The sequence below is a fragment of the Macrobrachium nipponense genome, chromosome 31, assembly GCF_015104395.2.
Source record: "Macrobrachium nipponense isolate FS-2020 chromosome 31, ASM1510439v2, whole genome shotgun sequence".
NCBI classification, from domain to species: Eukaryota; Metazoa; Arthropoda; class Malacostraca; order Decapoda; family Palaemonidae; genus Macrobrachium; species Macrobrachium nipponense.
In genome coordinates this window covers 20,640,816-20,667,301 of record NC_061093.1, presented here as the reverse complement: position 1 = coordinate 20,667,301, position 26,486 = coordinate 20,640,816, and the positions used below count along the sequence as shown (strand labels likewise).

The following is a 26,486-nucleotide window of genomic DNA, read 5'->3' as shown; positions in this document are numbered from 1 at the left end:
GCCCATGTTTCTATCTTTTCAGTGTGTTTGTGTGTGATTGTTTCTGCTCATTATGGATTCTACCAAGTCTCCATGGCCTCGTCAACGCATGTGCCCGGGCATTCGGGGATTTCTGTGCTCAAGGTTTCTGTCTGTTGTTATCACAGACCCTCATACAACATGCAGTAGGTGTTGTGCTAATTATTGTAAGATTACTAATCCTTGTTCAGAATGTTGTTCCTGGCTTAAGTCGCAGTGGAGAGTGTTTTACAAGAAGAGGGGACATTGCAGAGTTTTTACTCTTCCTTCTTGGGAGGGTTTTTCTTCTCTTCAGATGGATAATTCGGCATCTCCCTCTCCCAAGATCACTCTCCCTGTTGCTAGTGCAAGTGTGCCCCTGTCTCCTTCCTTTTCTTTCATCGATTTGTTAATGGAAGTATCAGGAGTACCACAGGATGATGCTGTTTAATGTAGCCCCCTCTCCCTCAGGTTCTAATTTTATACCCGAGAGGGAGGAGGCTATGCCATCTAATATCTTAACTTTAGATACGGAGTCATCCAAGATGGCGGCTGTTTGGGATAGGCTGCTGTCACATTTCTTGGAGGAGCGTAACTCCCTCTGGCTCCTATAGCAGCCCCACCTCCCCCAGGACTCCTCTACGTTGGCTCTCATGCTGCCACCTGGCGGAGCACCTTTGTCATCATCGACGCTCACTGAATCGTGCCTTATCGCTCCGCCAGTGAGGCCATAAACCAGCATTGATCTTAGAGATGTCATGACGTCACTCCCAGCGTCCTCTCAGCCTATGATGACAGATGCGGTGGCCACTCATCCTCCAGCTATGACATCATCGTCTTCTCTCGCTGAGCTGTCCGAGGTGTAAGTTCAAGCAGTCTACAAGAGACTGGACTCCGTTTTGCGAGAGAGGATTTCTCTGCTGCTAAGAAGAAGAGTTGTAAATGGAGGGTCTCTTCTCCTAATCCTGCTAGTAAGAGACCTCGTAGAGAGAGGAGTTTCTCTCCTTCTCCTGTTCCTTCTCCATCACCGCCTCACAATCTTGTCAAGCGTTGTAGGATCAAGGACTTAGTGGTTTCGTCATCTGCGAGTGAAAGGAGTGCATTGCCTTCTTCCCCTCATGACCGTGTCTTTCCCATGCACGTCCGTGTTTGTGCAGGTGAGAGGACTGTTTTGCCATATGCCCCACAAGGTCATGTTTCTTCCTCACACACTCACGTTCGTGAGGCTGGCATTGGAGATAGTGAAAGGAAGGCATCCTCCTCTTTGATACATGGCTGTGTATCTCCTGCACATGAGAGTAATGTATTGTCGTCTTCTCTTCACGGACGTATCTCTCCCTCTCACGTACGTGTTCATGACAGTGTGAGTGTTGAGAGCAATTAGTGTGTTTCTACATCTTCCATACGCAGACGGGAATCATCTTTGCGCATACATGCTGATGATGTCAAAGGTGACCCCTCTTCATCTGTTCCTGTATGTGAACTAGTGCTGATGAAGATATTTCTGGCTCTGATAACCTTTCTGGTGATATTTACTTGATATTCCTCAGCCTACATGGAAAATCTTAATCTCTTGAGCGCTATAAGGTGTCCCGTTTTTTTTTTCACCTAGTATATGTCTTCAATACACCACTATTGCTGTGTTGTTGGACATGACCCAAATTGTTAAGACTGATATAAGAAAATATCACACAGACAATGAGCCAAGAAGAAACAACAGACTCAACAAAAAATACCAGGTTTTGCCATCAAAATTATTTATTCACCAGGATACCAGTGTGTTGTTCAGCCCTTTCAGATCCACAGCACAGAAAGTGGATGCTTGTAGGCATTTGCTCGACTACCTGGAGGTATAGTACACATCTCCACTATTAACAGAAATGAGGAAAGTCTAGGACAAGGTGACTTCTCCAGAACCATATAGCAGATTACAGGCAGTCACCGGGTTATGACGAGGGTTCCGTTCATAAGATGCGTTATAACCCGAAAATCGTCGTAGGCCTGAACATTGTCAAAAATCCTAAGAAAACCTTACTTTTAATGCTTTGGGTGCATTAAAAGCTATGTAAACTGCATTTTTATTTCATTTACATAAAAAAAAACAAATATTGATTATTTTGCATTTTTGGAGTCGTATTTCTTCTGCCAAATGACCGTTGTAGGCGTCGTAACCCTGGAAATAATTTCTGATTAATATAATTTAAAAGCGCCTTAACCTCAGAACGTCGTAAGCCGAACCCGTCATAACCTGGGGACTGCCTGTATATCTAACTGAACGAATTATGGCCATCAGATCTGCTGGTTCAAAAAACTGACAAACCCAGGAAGTTCGCAAGATGAAAGGCACCTCAGACAATCAAACTCCCCAAGGTTTCATCCAAAATTTGGACTAGTTGGAGCTTTAAGCAAGGCAATTATCCAGCAATATTTAAGAGAGAATGGATTTTCTTGCAGCAAGCTACTGCTATCTGCAAGACAGTAATACATATAAGGATTTCATAGTGTATTTATACCAGGCAAAGTGTCTTTGCATTGAAAGACATCAGTTCAGTCTCCATCACCATTCACAACAAATTTTCTTTGCCATCTTTCTTCAAGATGACAAAGGCTTGGTGATATCAGCTATTAAAGATTATAGGTTTGCACTTTCTACATCTACAAAATAAAATATACCTTATAATTTTTTTTTTTTTTTTACCAATGGTGAAAAGCTTATGCCAGAATTTTTAAAGAAAAGTTCCTAACAGGAAAATTAAATCTCTTCAGGGGCCGGCCGGAACCCTTATATATGGGGGTATAGGGTGAAAAATGCAAAATCATGAAAAAATTCATGGAGCTTCATATGGCAATTGAGAATATGTATACGAAATATTTCGTCAAAATTCCTCTTACTTTCGTAGTTACAGGGTAATTAGTAAACGTAACTCAATAAGCAAAAACCATTGATCCATGCAAGAAAATGCAATATTTCTTCTGTTATCATAAATTTTGATAACTATTGTCAAAGAAATTGTGAGTAATGGCATCTATAGAGATTCCATGAATCGCAGAAGGGAAGTCAGTCAGCTACCAAGTTCAACCATGACTCAGTGCGAGCACAAACCCCAAGTAGTTTATATGTATAAGTTTCACCTCTGACATTCGCTTGCTTTTACATATGTTTATCTTTGTTTCAACAAGAATGTCATCATGCCAATGAGGAAAAGACAAGCAAAACATCTCGCTAACATACAGACGAAGAAAATTCGCTCCAATATGATTACAGAATATCATAATATACGGATATTAGCATAGTTAGTGAAGAGAGAGAGGGAGGGTTGCGTAGTAAGTAACGGCCCCATCTTGCCTGATGCACACGTCACACTGTGCCACAGGATATGATCTTTGAGCAAAGGGATCTTTATTTAAGATAAATAACATAGTTTTGGTTTATTGATACCCAAAAGGGAATATGAAATTCATAATAATCATGATTTATTAACATTGCCTTTGTAAAAAGAGAGTACACCTTCGAGTTTCAGCTCTGACATTCTCTTGCATTTACGTTTGTTTATCTTTGTTTCGGCAAGAATTTCATCATGCTAAAGAGGAAAATACAAGGAAAACATCTTGCTAACATACAGAAGAAGATAATACGCTGTAATAAGCTGCGTTAGTGAAGGGGAGAGAGAGAGAGAGAGTTGCGTAGGAAGGAGTGCCCCGTCTTGCCTGACACAGTGCCCCAGGCTACGATATATAAGCAAAGGGATCATCATTTATGATTAAATTATGATAAATAACATAGTTTTGGTTTATTAATACACAAAAAAGAAATATACATTCATAATAATCATTATTTATTAACATTGTCTTTATAAAAACACGAAGGAAAACTTTGAACGCCCGTATATCAAAACTATACTTTTTAGTTTTAAAGCTATAACATTGGAATTTGGTATATAACTCAGAAAGACATTATACTAGTACAATCAAATCAAGCCCTTTTTTCCCATTTTTGTTTTGTCTTTTTTTTTATACATTTTTCCCCAATTTATAGGGTTTATTTTTTTACCATAATGAAAAATTCATATCTAGCAAAAAAAAATGACTTTTAGAAAAAAAAAACTCCTCATTTGATTGGGGTCTACATCAGGTCTATATATGGTAGTAATCCCAGGTCTTAATACTAAATATAAAGGGAGGAGATAGAATTTGAAAAACAGTAATTTTCAGGATAAATCGACCTGGCGTCACAAAACCGACGGTCAGTGGCGAAAATCATATGCAGTTCGGAGATGTCCCAAGTCCCCTTATTAAGTGGTATGAATATCAAAGTCCTGTCCTTAAAAAATGGCATTAGCCGGCCGGCCCCCTTAAACACACCTCTCCTTCATCTAGAGAATTTGCCTTATGGACCATTTTAGCTGAACATGGTTTTTATCTGGCACTTGCATATCCATGGCAAGTTCACGAGCTTCATGCCTGCATAGTAAAGTATTTCAAACAGAAGGATGGTTTAATGTTCCATCTGCTGCCACTGATTTTGTCATGAACAGTCTACTGGACCCTTTGCCATTTCTTCCCTCAGTGATTTTTAAAGAGAAATTTGGACCTTGGATATATTTGATGACGTTTTATAATTTTGATTTAATGGTGGTTCTAAACAGGTAGTGCAACCATCTTCATTTCACTTATCACTTAGGACTACTAAATGATGTAATATTTTAGGATTAGTATCTCCTTCTACATAACACATAAAGGGTAAGGTTTTTATCATTTATGTGGATAACTCTGAGTAGTGGATACACCATGTTACACTAACATCTTATTTTACTGTCACTGTAGGACTTGTCAAATTGCTATGGGTTATGGTGATTTCTTGTCCTGCAGCTCTTATTTCTCACATCACTTAGATCCTAGCCTCTTGGTCAAATCCTCCCCACCTAAACTGAGATTTGTAAACAATAAGTTACAGATTTGTCCCCTAGCTGGCTTACTATCTTTCAAAATAAGAATGTCTTGTTCAACAAATTTTTCAAAGAAATTCTTGTCTCACTACTAATTAAAAACCTAACAGTACAAATAACCAGCTTTCATAATAATTTTCAATACATAAGACTACCTGAAAGATATTGTTGATTTGAAAATAAAGCATGAAGAATCTTAAGAATCAAATGGTAGGTCAGAATTAGAAATGATGCTTTATGAGAATTTATGAAAGTTCTATATGTAAATGTGTTTCTTGCAACCCATGGAAGAACAGTATTAGAATCAGCTGGGCTCCTATGAACACAATAAAAGCTGAAAGACCCAAACTAACTTGGATGAAAACTAAAAGAAGGAAGACCGGAGAAAAAAGTCACAGGAAAAATGTCACAGGAAAATAAAGTCATGTTAATCTTTCAATGTGCGTTTAGTACAAGCCCGTTGGGGATTACCTTAAAAAAAAATAAAAGACAGCAAATATCCAAGATAATAACTCCCAAGAAGTATTGTGAATTTTTCCGTGGCCTTATTACCAGTCACCATAAATGTGATTTTCCTGTGACTTTTTTTCTAGGAGATATCGCCACACTGAATTTTCAGCCCTCATAAAAGCTCCCATCTCTAAATACCATAATGTGGCAGTAAGTCTATCAGCACATATAGACTGCCTCATACAAATGTCTGATTACTTTATATAAGGTGTTATTAATACCAGCAATTCCCTAAATTTATCCTCGCCCATCCTCAAATAATTGTACCAATCACTTGGATGACATTCATATATGAGGGATGCATGAGAAAACTTTTCTTTTAAGCAACCAGTCTTTTGTCCAACATCTCTTTCTATTCTTAGCATGGTTCTTCAATTTGACGCATATAGCACAAATTGTCATAGCTTCCAGTTCACTGTTGGAGAGTACCTCGGTCATCACACTATAACGTCCAAGTAGCAAGTGAGCAATTTACACAGACCGGGTCATAATGTCAGTGGCAGTGTCACTTCTTTTGACGCTCTTCCCTTTAGACGTGACTGGGGATAAGACTGAGCATGAATGGGGTCCCTTAAAGACATCAGACTAAATGCTACTACAAGCTGGGAGAAATGAGAAAAAAGCACTCATACACAGACCTGCAGCCTGAGCACTTTACCAGTCTCTTCAAAACATAATACACAAGGTATTTGGTTTGTGAGAATCACTAAGTGGTTTTTATTTTTCACACAGGATAATAGTATGGTCTGGTGATTACTGCCAAAAATGAGAAAGACCTACAAAGAAGGGTTGGCGAGTGGCAGGAGTCTTTAGAGAAGGTTAGCTTAAAGATGAATGTGAATAAAATAGAGGTTTTGATGAGCTGTACGGAAGATAGAGGCAGAATAGTAATACAAGAAAGAGGCTCAATCATAAAACAGGTGGAAAAGTTCAAATATGTGCTTAGGGTCTACTTTAAGCCAAGAGGGAGGATGTGAGACTGAAGTTGACAGTAGGATACAAGCCATGTGGGGGAAGTGGAGAGATAGCTGGAGTAGTATGCGATAAGAAAATGTCAGTCAAGCTAAAAGTCAAGCTCTACAGCACAGTGATAAGACCAGTGTTAATGTATGGATCAGAAACATGGGCTCCTAGAAGAAAAGAGGAAGTAAAGCTTGAGAGAACAGAGATGAGAATGCTGAGGTGGATTATGGGAATAGTATTGCTACTCGAGAGATTGGAAAATGACAAAATAAAAAGGGCACACTTAGTTAAGATTACAGAGGTGATAAGAGCAACACAATTGTGATGGTATAGGCACGCACTGAGGATGCTGGGGAGGGAGTGAAGATAGCTTGGGAGGAACCTGTTAAGGGGACCGTCCGCTATGATGTCTATTTTTTTTATTGATTACGCAAAATAGATAATTTTCATATATGTTTTAGATATATATAATACCTTCATCATATAAAAATTTCAAGTCATTTGAGCAAAAACTTTTAGTTTTATTATCAAAAATTATGATTAAAAAAAAAAAAAAATAGGTAGCGATTTCTCCGCTAATATGACATCAGTTGTATTGAAAATCATACCATAAAAACTTCTTTATATACAGAACAATTCTGTGTGATAGAATTTTGATTTTTTTTAATGATTTTTTTTTTTTTTTTAGTCTAGACACTTAAATGGCTACCGACATGCGCATAAGTATGTTTTTGAGTTATGAGCTCCCAAAGATTTGCTATGTAAATTTTGCTTATTTCTTATAAAAGTCAAAACAACATTATTATAATTACTTTATTTGTACTTTTATTGTTGATTTCTACATCAAGGATCCTGGTCCTACCCCTAAAAGTGGTATTAATACCCTCAGCGTGACACCAGACAATGATGTTGACGGCGAGACATGAGACAATGAGGGCGCTGATAACAATGAATTTTCGTGTTTTTCTTTCAGCACACTCCTGGCCTTCGCTAATTTTGCTAGCCTTAGTTGCTGAGTAGCCTTCTTGATTTTAGGTAACTTCGGCATTGCTATAAGTTCACCAAGAAGTTATAAAAACAACGTAAATAGCTAGTGACCAAACGCAAGTGACGAAGTGCATGTAACTCCTTTGACGTCTGTGGCGTAACTGAGTCTTTCTCTGAGTCTCGAGGCTCTCGCCTATAAATAGCCGCTCTGAGCAGCTCTCCTCACACACTACCTTTCATTGCTACCAGATGTAAGAGAATCACGAAAAAAAAACTGAAAAAATCCCTGTATATATGCAAAAATAAACACGCAAAAACGATTCTGTCAAACTCAGTCATACAGACGAAGCAGTTACAATGACGTCATCATTTAAAAACCGCTATATCTTCATTATTTGTAAAAATAATTGGCTGAAACTTCTGGAAAGCATGCACAGCATGTTTCTGCATAGATACAAGTAATAACTCGATTTTTTATTTTTTCAAGTTGACATGTCATCCGCCATAGCGGACAGTCCCCTTAAGAGGAAGAAGACCGAGAGGTTAAGTGGAGGATGATGCCTTTGATAGAAGGCAGTGGAGAAGGTGTATCAGGCAACCGAACCCTTAATGCAAGGATAATAGTGGGAAAGATCATTTGCAACACAGCCATATCTTTAAAGCTTGAGATAAAGTAATAAAAAAATTAAAGTACCTAAAAGAATAGCATGTACCGTATATTTCGGCGTATAAGTCGACCCTTTAGCCCCAAAAAATCATGCCAAAATTAGGGGATAGACTTATCTAACGGTAACAAAAAGTGAATCTTTATTATTTTGGCATATCGGTACAGGAATCCAGGCTTTACAGTTGGCTAATAACAATGACAGCCTTGTTGAGGTAACTATGTATGTAAATACCAGTATTAAAAACATTTCACACTGTAATACGACAATAATAATACATTAGAACATCCCTTCCCTTAAATAAAATGAAACAAATCAAAGTAACTTGAAGAAACCCCAATCGCACAGCAAGTGTAAACATTGCGTAGCTATTTGTAGTACAGTAATTGAGAAGGATGCGTTCACTCTGACAGTTTTGTATTTACCGGGGTATTGTTCAAAAACATTTATGGTATGAAATCTTTATTTATCACTTTAAATAAAATAAAAAAATTGTATTTAATAGTAAATAGGTATTTAAAATCCTTCAAAATGACTTGAGTCATCGTCACTTGAATTAAACAATTCATCAGACAAATTATCATTCACGGTTTCATCATAAGGATTCCAGTTTGAATCTGGTGAATCAACTGCAGGTTCGTTTTCCCTCAAATGAGCCTGTTTACGCCATAGAAGAACCAATGGTCAAGGAATATTCCAACATAATAATAAAATACCGGCACGTCGTTTTAACAACCCAATCAAAACATTAACTTGAGTGGCAGTTTGTACATACATATATACGTAGGCTGTTATGTAGCGTTAGTTAGCGCTTTGTTTGTTTACATTACACTCGAGTAACGTATCTTTCGTTTCGTCATTTCTAATCATATTTGCCGGTATTCATCTTTTATATATTACACAGATTTGTTAATATACCGAGTATATTACCTGTATTTCTTATGGTAAGTAGAGCAACATATGTACCGTAATAACATTCAGGTTATTTTATATGATACGTTTTACACTGCTGCTTATTTTGAGCTTACGGTCTCACATTTTATAGGTCGACTAATATACCCGATATTAGCTAAAATCATAAAAATTTACTCAGAGTTGGGGGGTCGACTTATCTTCCGGTCGACTTATACGCCCAAATATACGGTAATTAGAAATACTCTTGTTAATCCTTATTTACTTTTGCTTCACATTCCTGTGTTTCATATGGGTTTCCTGAAGTTAAAGTTAATGAGATTAATACAACCATCAGTATTTTATCAGTATTTTAGCAGCTTATAACATGCCAAACTGACAGACAGCTCCAAATTCTTATTTACTCTTCTTAGTAATTTTACTGATAATCTACTCATTCCCAAATTTCTGCCAAGTCCATTTAAGAAATTTTGGAAAGTTTATTGTTAGTCATAATGTCAAGTTGTTAACAAGGGGCCCCTTCATGAAACAATAAGAATGTTTCCCCTACCAAACACATTAAGTCATTTTTATTGACATTGTTATAAAAAGCATCTAATTAGGCCTATAAAATTCAACACAGATTCCTATTAAAAACTGTGTTATAGGTCCAGTCCCATCAGCGATATACTATAGCACATGATCAGTGACATTATCCAGTTTGGTCTGCTACAATGGCCTCACAACTAATAATTACTGGAGAATTTTTCACCCCTAATAAGTGGCAATTTCATGTTTATATGTAGGTATATAAGATATAATTTGCATAATAAAACATTACCATCAAATCACAAGGTGACTGGACCATACTTCTAATTTCATTTTCTTGAGCATTTCTTTTTGGTAGTTTTCTTATAAAAATTTCTTTTCATTTCAAAGAAGGGAATCAATATTCATTATTACACTGACCCTAAGCACTAAGTACAGTACTAATGCAATGGGTAGTGTCCAAAATAAGTGATGAATATTCAATATGCTGACTAATACAGTACTGAGCAAGACGGAAAGGACATACTGTATTGTATAAACATAAGCAAGGTTTAGCATGCTAACTTCAGGCATTTAATCATGCAAAAAAAACTTTTCAGCACCATTGTATCCCACATAATGAAATAGAAAAACTTCATATCAAGTAAGGAAATTCACAAGCAAGAAATGAAGGTAATTTTTTTTTTAATTACTGCACACATGTTTTAGTCAACAGCATCAACAACAACTCAGAAACATGCAATATGCCAGGAAAAATGTTAAAATACCAAATTTCTGATAAAACAGTTTCTATACTGCCAATACATATACAGTAGTATATCAAAGCGCAAATTCATCACTACCAAACATTACAAAATTCAACAAAATTTGCTGATCCACTTCCAACAAAAATTTTTTTTTTAGAAAATATCAATACAGGCAGTCCCTGGTTATCAGCGATCCAGTTTTATGGTACTTGTCTAGCAAGGAAAATCAGTTATTTTCAGCACAAATTTCTATTTATTGGCACTGATAATAGGGCAGTAACAGAGGCGCCAATGTCCTGTTATCTACACCGACATCTGGTTATTGGCAGCGGTAAGCACTGAAAATTGCCATTTACGAGCTGTTTGGTGAAAAATGGTGCATGGCCGGCTGGCTGGGATTGAGGGAGGAGAGACGGGATCCCCTCAAGGAAATTGAAATGGTCGCAGGAAGCAAGGGTTGATAACAAAATCAATTTTATTCACATTTTGCAAGGATAGTCAAAGGAATCAATAGCGTGTGTGAGAGAGAGAGAGAGAGAGAGAGAGAGAGACGAGAAGAGAGGAGAGAAGAGACGAGAGAGAGAGAGAGAGAGAGAGAGAGGAGAGAATAATCAATGTCTGGCAGATGTGAAAACAACCCCTTATCCATGTATGATTGTTAATGTGTTTTTTACACTAGGATCTTGAATGCAAGAAGATTAATTATGCCACACCACATCAACTTACTGTTGGCATACGGTAGAATTTAAAATGATAATCCAATAAACATGAGGATTTTGCAAACAAATAAGTCAAAGTAAAAAATGCAAGTAAGAAAAAGAAAGAGAGATCAAATAACTTTTCATAAGGAAGTCCCTTAAACAAACAATCCAAGGCTTGCAGAAACTGAATGTGGCAGCTGTGTGTGTTTTATGATGTGGGGATGACTTACTCTTACAGATGCTAAAAAATCATTAAAAGCAAGTGTCACTCGAGAGGTGTTTTACCTTAATAAAAAAAATGATTCAGGTAAATCGAGTGTAAGTGAAAGAAATGGGTGAAATGTAGTGAAAGAAAAATCATCCAAGTCCAGCCCCAGCTGGGAAGTCAGTGGACGACCACCATCCCCTCCCTCCCCTCTCTACCATCTCACTCAGTGCAGTCCCAAACACTCGCTCAAGGTAAACCTCTTTTGATTTTTTATTGTTACTGTATTGCATTTGATTGTCTTTACAGGCAGTCCCTGGTTATCAGCGAGGTGTTTCGTATGCGGCCAGGTGCTGATAAGCAAAACCGCCATTAACCGAAACTCTGCGATTTATGGGGCTTATGGTGCTGATAACCAATTCATGGCACCTCTTTTAGGTATATTAAGGCACCATAACCCTATTATTGATGCCTTATTGTGCAGATAACCAAAACACGGCATGTTATGGTTCTAGACAAGCAGCATAAAACTGGATCACCATTATCTGGGGACTGCCTTTATATTGTATCATTTTGTTAAATTTAATGTAAAATTCCCCTCTATTATCTTTTTATGTGAATTATCACTGCTTTCACATACATACAGCAATGTTTTTACGGCCTCTTCTCCTTTTCTCCTCAACAGTATAAACATAGGTACAATGGGGGAAATTCATGAGCGTGGGACGAATTAATTGAATTTCCATAATTCCTTATGGGAATATTTGTACTAATATGCAAACATTTTTATATACAAATTGGAATTTGGAAATAATTAAATTCTTATACTGAGGAGCCACTGTATTTCATAAATTCATGCATTATATAACTCAGTCATAAACATCTTAGCCTTTGTACAAGAAATTTCAAAGAAAATTTACAATATACCCATAACCATTTTGTTCCAGTGCTAGGGATAAATGGTTAATATGACATTTTTATGATAAAATAACATTTTACATACACTTACCAAGTAATTACATAGCTAACAGTTTCTAGAACTGGCAGCTAAAATATGGAATTCGCGGTAGCGATTCCTCTTTGTTTTGGCTATAGGTACCTAGTCCCGCCCACTTTCAAGAAGAAGAGTAACAACTGACCCAGGTGCTTCAATCTGTTTATGACAAATAATCATCCATAAGCAGGGAGGAGGGTGGGCTCCCATTCTGTAATTACTTGGTAAGTATATATGTAAAATTTTATTTTATCATAAAAATGTTATTTTTACATAAGTAACTTACCAAGTAATTACATAGCTGATTCCACATTGACAAGAGGTAGGGGACTACTCTACCCAAAACCATCTGTAATAATGAATTTGTGAATAGAAAAGGGCTCGCAATTTTTTAAACACTTGTTGTTTCCTTACCTTGTAAAAGACCTGCTGCAGGAAAATATGGCCTCTGGTCAGCGCTCGTCTTACATGGTGGAGGCTGGGGAGTTTGGACCCAGGTCGCCTATTACCTTAGTGGGAGCTTTGAAGCGAAGCCTATGGTCTAACTGCTTACAAAGACTAAACATATAATGCCCCTACCCAGGGTGCAGTACCAACAATGACCAAACCAACAATGTTACTTATACCATAAAACTAAATTCCAACCCTTTACCAAAACAAATGGAGGGTATCCTAGCATGTACCTAGTACCCCCAGACTCCCCAAAACACAAAAACCTTAATTCAAGGTGAAAAAGGTAGGAAGGGATGCTTCCTAGGTTCACTTCCTCTAATGTCCTGCATTCACTGTACACAGTTTCTATCTCTTTTAGATAGTGTGATGCAAACACTGGCTTAAATCTCCAGAAAGTCGCTTGAAGGATATCCGCCAGGGACAGGTTCTTAGATACTAAAGAAATGGAAATCTTCACCTATTTGAGTGTGTGATTCTCTAATCACTTCCCTTGAAAAGAATGACAGGGCATTCTTAGAAAGAAGACATAAGGGATCCTTTACTGACGTCCATAAATTACTGGAAAGGCCTCCAAGTCTCCTCCGTCCTTTTCAAGCAGAACTTCAGGGCTTTCATTGGGCAGAGGACTCTCTCCTCTTCTTCAGGCCCTAATGACTCTGACAGACTCTTAATTAAAAGAATGAGGCCAGGGTCTATTAGTATTCTCATTCCTGGGGAGAAAATTAAGATAGTGAACAGATCGCATCTCTTCCATACAACCCGATTCTCCTATCTGTAGCCTGTAGTTCACTTTCTCTTTTTGCTGTAGCTAAGGCTATTAAAAAGAACATCTTCTCTGTCAGGTTCCTGAATGAGGCATCTTCCAATGGTTCAAAACGGGGCCCTGAAAGCCAATTTAACACCATAACCAGATTCCAGGCTATTGACTATTTTCGTCTTTTGCTTGTATCCAAATATGAGGCTGTCACTTGAACAACCATCTATCTGCAAATATGAAATTTTCATTATTAAAATGAAGTTTTATTGTATACTTACCGAACAATTATAGAGCCGTGATTTCCACGAGCGGCAGGATACTAAATTCAAATTTAGCGCGTCGGCGTCGCCAACACTGGTGGTGATGACGTCATCTCCCTCCACTCGCGGGAGAACCAGGTACAACTGCCCAGGTGAATCCAATTCTTTCTGCCCGTCCGTCCACCTAAGGGGAGGAGGGTGGGTATAATCATAATTGTTCGGTAAGTATACAATAAAACTTCATTTTAATAATGAAAATTTCATTTTTATTGTAGTGTCTTACCGAACAATTATAGAGCTGATTACACATTTATGGGAAGGTGGGATTCAGTGGACCACTAGTATTTTTAAATGGTTACATTTATTGCAATACCAGTAAACACTCAAGGTGTCTGTTGTACCTTACCTTGTAAGAGAGCTACAGCAGACTGTTACTGCCTCTGGTCGGTGCTCTTCTTACTATTGTAGAGGAATTGGAATTTGACCAAAGTTAGCCTCTACAGGAGTGGAATCCTTCCGTAGTTCAAGCGAGTCAAGGCTGACTGACGGAGGATAGTAACAACAAAGATTGCCCTTGCCCTGGGCTAAGACCAGAAATTCAATCATACAAAACATTTGTCACCAACACAAGATTTAAAAACATATATACCCAACCATTGTAAAATCTGACCTAACAGACTGGTGAGTATCCCAGGTACTCAGTACCCCCAGCTTCCCTTGAACTCGACAACCTATTCAAGGTGAAAAGTTAGCATAGAGGTGACGACCCCTGTGCCGTTTCTCCCAACACCATGCCAGAAACCGCCACCGGACCTAACGTTTTACAATTCTCGAAAACCGTTTCTATCTCTTTGAGATAATGAACGTCGCAAAAAAACCGAATTCGATCTCCAGAACGTGCTCTGAAGAATCGAAGCTAAAGATAAATTCTTTCTGAATGCTAAAGAAGTTGCCACTGCTCTAACCTCGTGAGCTTTAACTCTCAGAACGAAGGATTGTCGTTCTCGGACTGCGAGTGAGCTTCCCTGATAAGCTCTCTAATAAAGAACGATATAGCATTCTTAGAAAGAGGACGAGAGGGATTTTGAACCGAGGTCCAGAGCTTAGAAGATTGTCCTCTAATACCCTTAGTGGCAAACAGATACTGCTTAATAGCCCTGACTGGACATAAGAGCCTTTCTTCCTCCTCATGTCCAACCAAATCAGATAAGTTCCTTACCACAAAACTCCTCGGCCAAGGATTAGAAGGATTCTCATTTTTGGCTAGAAAGGTCAAAGATACCGAAAATACAGCATTGCCTTGAGAGAAACCGACTCTTTTGTCTATAGCGTGCAATTCGCTGACACGCTTAGCAGAAGCTAGTGCAATAAGAAAAAGTGCCTTCTTAGTCAAGTTCCTGAGTGAAGCCGACTTCAAAGGCTCAAACGGTGGCCCCATGAGGAACTTAAGCACCACATCTAAGTTCCAAGCCACTGTATCTTGCGGGAGCTTAGTGGTTTCGAAAGACCTAATGAGGTCCGACAGATCTGAATTGGAGGAAATATCCAAACCTCGAGTCGAAAAACCGAAGAGAGCATGGCTCTATATCCTCTGATCGTCGAAGGAGCCAGTTCTTAGAGTTCCTAAGAAATAGAAGAAAATCTGCTATTTCTGTTAAAGAGGTCGCAGAAGTAGAGACTTTAGCACTTCTACACCACTCTCTGAAGATCTCCACTTCCCTTGATAGAGTTTGTTAGAAGACTCTCTCCTACAACGAGCGATAGCTTCTGCAGCTCTTCTTGAAAATCCTTTCGCTCTGACAAGATTCGGACAGTCTGAACCCTGTCAGAGCTAGAGCGGACAAGTTTTGGTGGAACCTCTTGAAGTGAGGTTGTTGAGAAGCCACTTCTCTGGAGGAAGAAGTCTGGGGAAGTCTACTAACAACCTGGAGAAGGTCCGGGAACCACTCTTCCTGGGCCAAAAGGGAGCGATTAACGTTAGTGTTACATTGCTGTGCGACATGAACTTGTTCAGCACCTCTCTTATTAGACCGAAACGGTGACGCAGGAATGCATAAGCTTCCAGACCCGACCAATCCAACAGCATTGCGTCCACAAACCAAGCTAGAGGATCTGGGACTGGAGAACAAAAGAGAGGAAGACGGTTGTTCCTTGATGTCGCGAACAGGTCTATTGACGGTCGTCCCCAAAGGCGCCAAAGTTTCTGACAAATCTTGTTGTCCAAAGTCCACTCCAGAGGTAACACTTGCTGTTGACGACTTAACTCGTCCGCCAGGACGTTCATCTTTCCCGGAACAAATCTCGGGACTAGCTGAACCTCGCTTCGTTTGACCACAGGAGGAGATCCTTGGCTACTTCGTACAGAGAGAAAGACTGAGTCCCCCCCTGTTTCCGCACGTACGAGAGAGCCGTGGAGTTGTCGGAATGCACTGCCACTACTCGACCTTCTACTAAACTCCGAAACTGTCTGAGCCCCATGAAAATTGCTAACAGTTCCTTTACATTTATGTGGAACTTCTTCTCCTTCTCCGACCAAGTTCCTGAAGTCCGTTGATTTCCCAGTAGGGCTCCCCAACCTGTGTCCAATGCGTCGGAAAAGAACTGTAGGTTCGGGAGGATGGGTCGTAAATCTAACCCTTCTTCCAACCTTGCTCGAGAGAGCCACCACCTTAGGTCCTCTTTTATTTGATCTGTGACAGGAAAGGTAATCGAGTCTGGTTGTGTCTTCCTGCACCAAGAGGCTCTCAGGAAAAACTGCAGAGGTCTCATGTCACAAATTTCTCCACTGACGTCAATTTGCCCAGGAGCCTCATCCACTGATTGGCAGAACTTACCTTTTTGTCCAAGAACTCCTGAACTGTCTCCAGACAGCCTTGAACCCTCTTCGGGGACAGAAAAGCCCGAAAAACTTGAGCATTCAGAATCATCCCCAAATAAAGGATGCTCTGAGATGGAACCAACTGGGACTTCTGTTTGTTGACCAGAATTCCTAACTTTCTGGCAAAATCCAGAGTTGTTCCAAGGTCCTTCATGCACCGACTCTCTGATTCCGACCGGAGAAGCCAATCGTCCAGATAGAGGGAGATTCTTACTCCTAATATGTGCAGCCAGCTTCCTATCGGGGATAGAACCCTGGTGAAAACTTGAGGAGCGGTCGCTAGTCCGAAGCAAAGCGCCCGAAACTGAAACACCTTGCCTTCGAACATGAACCTCAGGTACTTCCGAGATTCGCGATGTATCGGAATGTGAAAATAAGCGTCTTGCATGTCCAAAGAGACCATCCAATCCCCCTGTCTGATGGACTCCAGAACCGACCGACCGTGGTCTCCATATGAAATTTTGTTTTCTGGACATGCAAGTTCAGGGCGCTCACATCCAAAACCGGCCTCCAGCCCCTGATGACTTGGGAACTACAAAAAGGCGATTGTAAAAGCCTGGAGGAAAATCCCCTTCTATCTGTTCTATCCGCTTCTTTGAGAACAAGCGCTTCCACTTCTGCGGCTAGCGCCAGAAATTTGTCTGAGCCCGGAGAGTATGCCTGGAATGGAATTGGCACAGGTGAGAGCGAGGGAGGTGAAACGAGAGGAATACGATAGCCGAACTTGAGTACTTGCACTACCCAGGCTTCTGCTCCTCTGTTTTCCCATTCCTCCCAAAACAGAGCCAGCCTGGCTCCCACTGGTGCATGAAGAACCGAGCTTTCATTTGGAAGGTTTGTTAACCTTGGCCGAGGCCTAGACTGAGGTCGCAAATTCGACTTCGGCCGAAAGAAGCGCTTGGGTTTTCTCCCTCAAAAAGGCACTTGGGCCAGAGGAGAAACCGAAGGAACAGTCTCCACAGGAGCTTTAGGTCTCTTAGTAGACTGTGCCAGTAAATCCGAAGTAGATTTCTTATCTAGCGCAGACGAAATTGACAACACTACATCGTCTGGAAAGAGGTTATCTTTCACAGGAGCAAACAAGAGAGCAGACTTCTGTTTGGGAAGTAACCCTTTTAGAAGCAAAGGAGCACCAAAGTTGCCTTTTCTTAAGGGTACCAAAGGCGATGAGCGAAAGCTAACTCATCACATCCATCCCTAATGGATTTGTCCGCACAGGACAGAACACCAATCCAATCCTCCGCTAACTCCTGAGAAAGAGAAGGACAGTCTTCGATCTTGGCCGCTAAAGCGCCAATAGTCCAATCAAGGAAGCTAAAGAGACTTCCAAAAGTTTAAATTGATTCTTTACAACGTGGTCCAACTTAGGCGCTGTAAAGAAAACTTTCGCTGCGGCGAAAGCAGATCTTCTAGAGGAGTCGATTAAACTGGAGAAGTCTCCCTGGGAGGAGGCAGAAACTCCCAGAGAAGGAGCTTCCCCAGTTACATAAAACCTATACCTCTTACGAAGCAACTTAGAGGGAGGGTAAGCAAAAGAGCCATCCTAAGTCCTCTTTTCATAGACATCCATTTCTCAGTCTCTTTCAACGAATGTCTAACCGCTTTAGATAGAACAAGTTTTGGGAGGAGAGGGTCTGAAGTTTTCCTCCTCATCAAAAAAGTCGAAGTTGGGGAGCGCGGAGCCGCTTTCTCAAAATAATCTGGATAAGATACCAGAAGAAATCTAAGGAGACGTGAATAACACGAGAGGTGATGAGAATCCTCCTCCTCTACTTCTTCTTCATTCTCCGATACCGCCGAAGCAGTAGACGGAACTACAACCGGATCTGAAGGTTTCGAACCACCCTTGGACTCATTCATCCAGTTGGTTAACATCTCTAACTGCTTGCGCAAAGGCGCCAGAGACGAATCAAAACAGTTAACGTAGGCTTGGAAGAGCCTAAATTTTGTTCAGCAGGAGGCGGAAAAACTACTTGCGCCTCGCTCGGAGCCGCCGAAATTCGAGGCGAAACAGGCGCATCAGGCGTAACAGACGAAAAAGCGCCTAAAGAAACACCCTTAGAACTGCTAGCTACAGCGTTAAAACCACAATCTCTACTAGTAGATGGAGCCGAAAAAGGCACAGATTGAGGCGACGAACGAGCCGCTAACGGCCGCGGCGCAACCCTACTCTCAGGCTCCTTATACCGCTTGACTGGAGGAGGAGAAGAATCGGCGCCTGAACGCCTCTTTAAGGGACGCGAAACGGGCGAATCTCGCCAAGAGCGCCGCGCGACCGGAGACGAATCGCTTGAATCATTCGAAAGGCGTCTGACCGCAACACCTTTCCAACGCTTAACCGAGCCCTGTTGAGGCGCAACAGGCTCAACAAGAGAGGCGCCTGTCTGTGGGCAAATCCCGATCGACTCCCTTGGACTTCCGGTATGTCTTCTCCCCGGTGCGGGGGAGCTGGACAGTGACCTTTGTCTAGGAGACGTGTCAGGACAGACAAACGCACCCTCAACTACACTCTTACCTGAAGCCGCTTTCTCCAAAAAAGTCTTAACTGAATTACCAAGTTGCAAAACCGTATTCGCTAGTACCAAAATTTCTGATCTAACCTCGATTCCAGACTGGCAATGGTGTCGGAAGAAACTACACGGGAAGCCGGCGAAGTGGGATTAGTAGGAGGAATAGGAGGTGTAGTTAAAGGAGACATAACAATTTGAGGAGAAACAGAAGGAACAGATGCATCGCAAGACGAAGCAGAGCTAAGTCTACTTTCCCTAAGCGCTGCTTTTCTAATTCTGTCTTTAGCTAATTTCTCCGAGTATGAACTAAAAAACTTCCATTGAGAATCAGTCCAATCACTACACTCGTTACATGTTCGATCTGCTGAACAAACCTGTCCCCTACACTTAACACATTTAGTGTGAGAATCATACTCTAACTTGGATAATCTAGTTTTACATCCTGAGATGCAAAACCTAACTCCCGACGGACTAGAATCCGACATGGCAATGCCTACATAAAAAGCAAAATAACAACAACACCAAAAAAGAGTACTTCACCAATTCCGAAGATCAAATCCACAAGAAAAAAAGCGAAGCAAAGTCATCCAACCGCACCGACCACCGATGTTCACCGGACGCCGGCAGGAAAAGAATTGGATTCACCTGGGCAGTTGTACCTGGTTCTCCCGCGAGTGGAGGGAGATGACGTCATCACCACCAGTGTTGGCGACGCCGACGCGCTAAATTTGAATTTAGTATCCTGCCGCTCGTGGAAATCACGGCTCTATAATTGTTCGGTAAGACACTACAATAAAATTTCGGTTTTGAGTTATACATACTTTCAAATTCAGCAACTCTTCTATATACCAGTGTTTAGAAATTGTAAAAAAAAAAAAATATGTTTTTCTCATTCATAATCTAGGGAGAGTGAGAATAATAACTAGAATGATAAATAAACAATATATTATCATTCCAATGTTGACAAACTATTACATATTGTACTTTTCTCAGACTTCAGTTTTTTGCAGTTATGGTGTGTTTGAGGTACAGTTTGGATACAGATAATATTTACACATATTTGTAAATAGCATGGTTTTAGCTTCATTTTGAAAAAACGAATGATGTTATAGCATAAATATTAATGGAAATATGATAATGTAAACATTGCACCACTTAAATTGTGTTTTTCTCCATTTTCTGTTTTGTGCAGATAGACGGTTGTTCGAGTGACGGCCTCATATTTAATCAAATCTGTAATGTCTTGGTTTACAGACAGATCTAATCCTCTATGTCTGAAAACAGAGTTGAGCACAGCTCTACAACCCTTGATCGTAGACGCAGATAAGTCCCTGGAATCTCTGAGGAAAAGAAGAAAGTCTGCAATTTTTGTCACAGTTGTCTTAGAAAACGAGGTTGTTTGCACTATGTATGGAAGATTGCCTTCTTTAGAAACCCTTTTGTTCTAAGTAATCTGTGACAGTTTGAATCGTGTCAGAGCAAGATGAAACCTCCTCAAGTGCAGTTGTCTGAGCAAATTTGTCTTCTGAGGAAGCAATCTTGGGAAGTCTACTAACATTACCAACAGATCTGGAAACCACTCTTTTAGTAGTCAGAACAGGGCTACCAAAATCATGGACACATTCCTGTGTGTTAGCAACTTGTTTAGTACCTCCCTTGTCATCCCAAATGGAGGGAGGCATAAAGGAATTTGTCTGACCAATCCTGTAGCGTTGTGTCTATCGCCATTGCTAGAGGATTTGGTACTAGGGGAAAAAATGCTGGTTGTCAAGAATTTCTGTCACAAAAAGATCAATCAAAGGTTTTCCCACAACCTCCAAAGGGATTCGCAGACCCTCTGATTTTAGAGTCCATTCCATTAGGATCACTTGATTCCGCCTGCTCAAATGATCTGCAAGGACACTGAGTTTCCCTTACACAAATTTTGTGATGATTGTTGTCCGATTCTCCTTAGACCACAGAGAGAGGTCCCTTGCTGCTTCGCACAGTGAAAAGGAGTGTGTTCCCCCTTCTTTACTAATGTACGCCACAGCAAATGTGTTGTCTTAAGTGTATTGCTATTATTCTGTTGTACACTTCTGATGCAAACCACTTGAGTCCTATATGCATAGCTCTCAGCTCTTTCACATTTATATGCATCTCCTATTTCACCTGAGACCAGATTCCTGACAGTTTCTTGGTCTGTAGTAGAGCTCCCAACATACATATGATGCGTCAGCATAGAGGTCCAGGTCTGGGTTGAGAGTGAAGAGACTTTCCCTCCTAATGAATCGGGCTGACTTTTTCTGTCCCAGCTGGCCCTGAGATACAACTGAAACACTCTAACGTGGAGTCTCTCTAAGGAAACGAACTGCTCTGTCGAGGCCAAAGTCCCAAGCAGGCTCATCCACTTGTTGGCCAAGCAATGTTGATGGGCGAGAAACTCTTGTATTGTCTGAAAGCAAGACTCACTCTTTTGGGGGGCAGAAAAGCCCAAAAAAAGAAGAGAGTTCAGAGTCATCCCCAAATAAACTATCTATTTTTGAGATGGAACTAGCTGAGACTTTTGGAAGTTTATCAACAAACCTAATACCTGAGTCAACATTAATGTACTTTTTAAACCCTCTGTGCACTGCTCCTTTGTTTGAGAAGGAAGGAGCCAGTCGTCCAGAAACAGAGCTATCTTTATTCCTTCTAGATGCAGCCATCCTACTAGAGGAGCTAGAACCCTTGTGAATACCTGTGGGGCCATGACAGATCGAAACAGAGCGCCCTAAACTGATCTTCTTGATCTTAAAATATAAATTTGAGATATTTCCTTGATTTTGGATGCACTGAGATGTGGAAGTATGCATTCCTCATGTCTATGGAGACCATCCAATCTCCCAGGCCCTTAGCTGATAGATTTGTCTCCATGTGAAATTTTGCCTTTTGAATGAAGACATTCTGGGCGCTCACATTTGATACTGGTCTCCAACCTCCTGTCAACTTCAGCACCACAAACACATGATTGTAACACCCCTCTGAGCTCTAGTCTGTGACTGACCATATTGCTCTCTTCTCCAGGAGGGATTGGACGTCTTCTGTGAGAGCTGAAAACCCCTTTGAGCCTACTGAGTAGGGAGTCAAGACAATACGCTTCTTGACTAAGGGGGGCTTTTCTACCAATGGAATTGAATACCCGAATCTTAGCACTTCTGTTACCCATGGTTCTGCACCTCTCTTGCTCCATACCTTCCAAAACTGCTGGAGTCTTACTCCTACTGGTGAAGGGAGAAGATCACTTTCACTTTTTGGGGACAGTTCTTATTGAGGCTTTCTTAATGCCTTGAGGCTTTCTTAATGGCTTGAAAGCCAAAGCAGATGTTTGTTCTTGTTCTGGGGTTCGATCTCGGTCTGCTGCCATAAAAAGGAAAGGGCCACAAAGGTGAAGCTACCTTCACACTCGATGGAGTACTTTCTTTCAGCAGTCTCGGGGAATGGGCCAACAAATCTTTTGTGGACTACTACTCAAGCCTCGACGCTGTCATTAATCAATGATGGAGGAAAGAGAGTCCTTTACTAAAGGTGAAAACAGAAGAGTAGACTTCTAACAGTGGTGACTCCCTTAGTGGTGAAAACACCAAAGCTCCCTCTTTTTCAAAATCCCCATCGCACACAGGGAGGCTATTTCTCTTGAAGCATCCCTTACTCCCTTATCTACGCAAAAAAAGGACATCAAGAAGTTCCGATCCTGTATCTGATGGGAAGTCGGGGTAATCTTGAATCTTCTTCGCCAGGCCTCCTACTGACCAATCCAAAAGCCAATTACTTCTAAAATATTGAAGGTACTCTTCATAGAATGATCGAGTTCCACTGAGGAGAACATCTTAGCAGCAGATAATGCTGACCTATGGCCGAATCTATAAGGCTAGAGACAAGGCAAAAACTCCCATGGAAGGAGCTTCTCCAGTCATGTACAGGCAGTTCCAGGTTATCGGCGGACTCAGTTATCGGCGATCCGGTTTTTTGGTGCTTGTCTAGCGCCATAAAATCAGCAATTTATGCCGCCATAACGAGACAAGTTCCAGTTATCGGTGCCTTAAGGGTTATTATGGCGTGCCATAAGGGTGCTTATGGCGCTGATAACCAGTTATCAGCGCCATAAATCACAGAGTTTTGGTTAATGGCGGTTTTTGCTTATCGGCATACCCGCGGGGACGGAACCCCTGCCGATAACTGGGGACTGCCTGTAGGACGTATACTTTCTAGTTAGAAGGTGAGAAGACGGACAGCTAAAGCAAACCTTCCCATTCTTTCTCTTGTCTGCAAGCCAGAAGTCCACTTCTTAAGGGCTCTCTTCACCGAAGTTGACAAAACCATCTTTGGCAGCTTTGCTGCATCCGGTATAACAATTAACTGAAGCATTGTAGTTGGAGAAGCAGGAGCTGCTGGAGAGAAAAAAGTAGGATCTGTATGTAGTAAAACTTCCGTAATGCTGCATAAGCTGAAGACCACAAAACCTCTTCTGGTACATTAACCTCCTACTCTTCTGCTGACGACACCAGAGAAAGGAAAGGATCTCTAATGGGTTTCAGCACATAAGGTTCTTTAACTATCCTAAAATGTCATCCAACTTCTAGTGGACAGAACCACTAGACTGTCCTGTTCTCGACGGATGTTGCTGAGGTGCCGAATTCGCTATAAAACCCTCTTCTGGTGCAGCACTTGCCGAAGAAGCAAAAGAGCGCTCGAGATCCTTCACTGCCTGTTGCTTGGGAGCTGACTGTTGGGTGTTCCACTGGGCACCTGACTACTACAGGGTGCTTGGAAGACGTTATGCGCCTTGGCGCGCTTCTGGGATAGCTTTACCGGTATACTAGGCGCCAATGCATGCTTACACCTCTTAACTGTTGATGAGCTCTCCAGAGAAAACCTCCCTGGGGTATCCCAAAAGCTGCACGAAGGTACAGCTTCTCTAGACTTTTTTTATGGAAGCATGGTGCTGCTGAAGCGTCAGACCTTTTTAGTGATCTGGAAGAATCACTATACCGCCATTGGCACCTCTTCTCTGGGCTTGAAGCTTTGGAACTAGAGGAAAGATGTCGTACTTCTGCAAAGACGACTTTCCAGTGGCTGTCAGCAGTCTTCACCTAGGACTTAGCAACAGGTGAGACTGAGGGGCCGACCCTACTGACCTCCTTTGGGGTTCCAGTATGGCTTCTCCCTGGTGCAAGGGAGTATGCCAGAGACCTTTGCTTAGGAGAATCAGCAGGACAGACAGCCAGCTCCTCCACTTGCACTACACTTACAACACTTTTGCACTCCATGAGCGCCTTAAGTCACTGTACTAGCCTTTCTTTCTCTATCCTAAAGTCTTCCACTGTTTTACATCCCATCCCTCACACTCCAAGCAAGAATTATCCACTGAGCAGTTTTGCTCTCAAAATTAACTCAAATTGTATGAGTGTCATATTTAGCCGACGCTAACCTTGTCCTGCAGGTCTTGTTGCAATAACAAGTGCTAGTTACATAAGTGTCAGACATCGCCAGTTACAAGGTAAGTCAAATTCAGTAATTGAGTCTAATTATCTAAATCAACTGGATAACCATCAAATTAAAACACAATTCCTGTCTAAATAAATGCAGAATCGCTACCAAATAAGAGTACTACCGATTTCCAGGAAAATAGCAAAGAATTCAAATTCCGAACCAGCTGCTGACCCAAAAACTTGTCGTAAGCCGCCAGAAATAAATTGAAGCGCATGGCTTAGTTGTTCCTCTTCTTCCTGAGAGTGCCCAAGACTAGTCACCTATAACCAAAACAAAAAAGAATTGCAACCGCAAATTCCGAATTTTAGCTGCCTGTTCTAGAAACTGTTAGCTATGTAATTGCTTGGTAAGTTACTTATGTAAAAAAAAATTAATTTAGTACATATAATTTTCCTGAAATGATTGTCACTTTAACTGAAACAATGCCAGTCTATTGAGAATTACCATAAACTGCAGCATACAAATTAACCAGGGATAGTCAATTTCAGAATTTTGACAACAACATTCCTTATTCCCTCTTAGTAAGTATGATACTATCACTGCTGATAAATGGAAAAGGACTTCACATAGATAAAGATAACAATGACATGTTTATGGTACCAAAACAATTTCTCTGTAGGATCAATGGGTTTGGAAGAACAAACTCATTACAAGATGACATTCTTGAGCTGAAATATTTGCTTGAAAAAAATTATATTGGAGCAAAACTTTTCGTACGATGATGAGGTCATTTGGAAAACAGTGGCAATTGAGAATAAAAAATTCTCAAGTGAAACACCATGTAGGAAAAAGCAAAAATTCAAGTAAAGCAGTTTTCAAGGTATGCACAGTACTGTAATTCTTAAAAGGTTAAACCTTTACTTTATGAACAATTTCATTCCTATCCAACTACTCTTTCAATCTCATCCCCACCATCATCCATTTGAGTTTCTGTTTTGGTAATGAGCATCATCAAAAAACTTTGTGACAGCTTATAGTACGTATTGCAAAAGTAAGTTTTTTTTAGTTTCTAAACAAATATTTGTTTCATCCCATTATGAAGGTTAATACATCAGTAAAAGAGCATCCATTTCTAATTTTTGTTAAGTACAATTTCATTTTGTATAATAACTTTTCATACAAATCTTTAAATTCTAGACAGCATTCAAGGGAAATAAACTTTTTTAAGGCTGCATAAATTAAAAAGTAAAATAAGAGCTCCAAAATCTGTTCGTGAAAATGTGGCTGCACAAATGATTTATTAAGTTAATTGGATTATTTAGTAAAAAAAAAGTTAAAGAAACATCTTCCATGGGATAAACTAAAAATCATTTATGTTATGGTATCACAATTAGCATAATACCAAGTAAGCATGCCTACATATATGAAAACTGTAAGAGTTCCTTAAAAGAGAAAATAATAGCATTTCCCCCTTAAAAATACAAGTTTATACTCAGAATGCAGTACACCTTGGCAGCAATGCCAAAATGCTAAGTGTGGAACTAAATACAATAACCTACGGTGTACTGAGTATATGATACACCAGTTAGTATAAGTACTGTAGAGACACTACAGTAGATACTTTCTAAAAGTAAAAGTACCAGGTGTGAAGTACACTAATAAAACATTAATTAATGAATTGTTATTACCAACACTGGGTCATTAATCTTAATAGTAAATAAGGAAATAAGCAATTTACAATGCACACTAAGAAGTATAACTTACACATTACAAGGCAATCTAATATTGTTATATAATAGTAAAGCCTCGGATTTTGTACGATTTGGTTTTCGCATACTTTTTCCCATGAAATTTTGATTCAGGTTTCATACACATCCTCGGATTTTGTACATCTGGAAACGCTCCTTCCAGGGCCCACCGCGTGACTAGGCCCAGTACCGAGCACCTAAACAAAGCATCCCGTGTTCTCTCATGACCCATTCTGCCTTTGTTCGTTGTTTTTTGTGCTCTTTTATTCAAGCGC

The 26,486-nt window shown here is 40.4% G+C and overlaps 1 protein-coding gene across 1 annotated transcript in view; it reads right to left on the bottom strand.

The window, feature by feature from the left end:
• The window catches only part of LOC135206782 (meiosis regulator and mRNA stability factor 1-like), a 239,685-nt gene that overhangs the window by 170,963 nt on the left and 42,236 nt on the right, over positions 1–26,486 (bottom strand). The gene's annotated exons all lie outside the window — the stretch shown is intronic.